Source organism: Branchiostoma belcheri, unplaced genomic scaffold, assembly GCF_001625305.1.
Source record: "Branchiostoma belcheri isolate BF01 breed outbred unplaced genomic scaffold, Haploidv18h27 scaffold173, whole genome shotgun sequence".
Classification (NCBI taxonomy): domain Eukaryota; kingdom Metazoa; phylum Chordata; class Leptocardii; order Amphioxiformes; family Branchiostomatidae; genus Branchiostoma; species Branchiostoma belcheri.
In genome coordinates, this window is record NW_017803191.1 from 176,396 (window position 1) to 178,362 (window position 1,967).

Sequence of the window (1,967 nt, forward strand, 5' to 3'; positions counted from 1 at the left end):
TTCTCTTTTTATGATTTGCTTAAGTTTCCCTTGAATGCTCACAATCATGATAATGATCATTATGGCTTAATCATTTTAACCTGAGCAAAGTGAGGAAAGCGTAATCGTATAAAGCGCCTTTCCCCACGGCACAAGGTCTGTGACTTTGCAGGATTCGAACCCGGGACCTCCGAGCGGAATGCTCTGCCGTTACTCCACACAACCCCATTAGTGTTGTAGTTTTTGACTCAGTGTGATTCACTTTGTTAATTTGTTAACAAGTATTTTCAGATACAACACTATATAGGAGATATTTTTGAAAGTTTAAAACTAGAAACTGTCATTTTAATTTTCTTTAGTTAGGGCAAACCTGACAGAAGGTATTGAAGTGTTTTGACCGGTTAATCATCTTCCCTGCAGGCCAATGAAATCGCTTTCATCAACACCCTGGAAGCACAGAACAAACGGCATGACATCATGACTCGCTACCAGCTGGTGGAGTCCAGACTACAGGAGCTGCTGGTAGGTGTGATCTCCTTATGTACTAGCAGTGCCCCCTAACTACTTTGATCAGAATTACAACCACATGTATCAAGCAGTATCACTACACACAAAAACTTTGTGCCAACCTGCTGGCAAAGGATGGCTCACCATTGTGCAACACACTGTGAATCCTTGTCAAATTTTAGTTCAAAAATTTTAATGCAGATTATTACTGTAACAATGTATCATTGTTCTAGTACTAAGTGAGGAACATCATTGGTTCATTCAACCATGTAGGATATGCGTCAGAAGAAGCAGGAAGAGAAGGCGGCTAAAGAAGAGGCAGTGCAGGAGCGCAGGAAGGCGTTAGAGGCGGAGAGACAGGCACGTGTGCAGGAACTCATCAACAAACGGGAGGAACAAGAGGCCAGGATTGAACAACAGAAGTTAGAGAAGGACAAGGCCAGGGAGAAGGCAACCAGGGAAAGGGCCAGGTAGAAACTGTTGACCATTTATTTCAGGATAGTAGTTTTCTGGGGGGGTTCATACGTATAATGTAGTGCATACAATGTACCTGGCCTCCAAAAGCTTTTCTATTGGCAAAGCCGCATTGCATTACTACTAGCTACTTGAAAAGCATTATGCTTCAGTTCAGGATGGCTGTTTCACTTTACCTTGAAATACTTTGTCATATAACTCATATTTCAATATTTTACAGAGAACGGGAACAGAGAATGATTGCCTTGAATGCTGCCCAGCAAGCCAACCTAGAAGAGCTACAGAAGAAAATACAAATGAAGGTAGCCTTTTTCCATCTTTTTAACATGTATAGTTACATTATAGTGTTTCTGTAATGTGTCTGGTTATCTCTGTGTTATCTGGCATCACATACATGTATAATGTAAGATACAGAAGCTAGTGCATAGAAGCTTCTCAAAATCAGTGTAGTTTCTATTCTATGGCAATCACTCGTGATCTTTATTTGCAATCGGATACAGATCATGTACAGATACATAGTCATGCACAAATACAGATTCATGTAACAGATATACAGAATACAGACTTTCCGAGTAGGATGACCGTGTCAGTCCCTACACCTGAGTGAGGGTTACAGTTGACACGGTAGCCTTCGCGTGGATTTGTTTAAGGTGGATAACAGGTTGCGAATCTGAGACCCACACACTTGGGCATCCGTCTTCTCCAGCGGCACCATATCAAGGGAGACATGCTGGTTCCGGTTGGGATGCTTGCAGCGAGCTGCCGGGTGACTTGGTTACGCTCAAGTTCCGCCTTGACTACGCCAGCCCGCCTGGCGCTGCTCTCGTCCGCCAGCTGAAGCCAACTGCCGTTGGAGACTAGACCCTCTGGTTGAGGGGGATACCGTGTAAAGTGCCTTTCCCAAGGGCACAACGTCGGTGCGCATGTTCGGACATGCCCCTGTGCTCCGACCCGGAATCGAACCCGGGGCTCCTTGCTTGAGCGCCGAACGCGCTGTCCACTACGCC

At 44.7% G+C, this 1,967-nt stretch overlaps 1 protein-coding gene across 1 annotated transcript in view; it reads left to right on the forward strand.

Annotated features, from left to right (window-relative positions):
- The window catches only part of LOC109466975 (S phase cyclin A-associated protein in the endoplasmic reticulum-like), a 66,721-nt gene that overhangs the window by 11,584 nt on the left and 53,170 nt on the right, over window positions 1-1,967 (forward strand). The window lies entirely within an intron of this gene.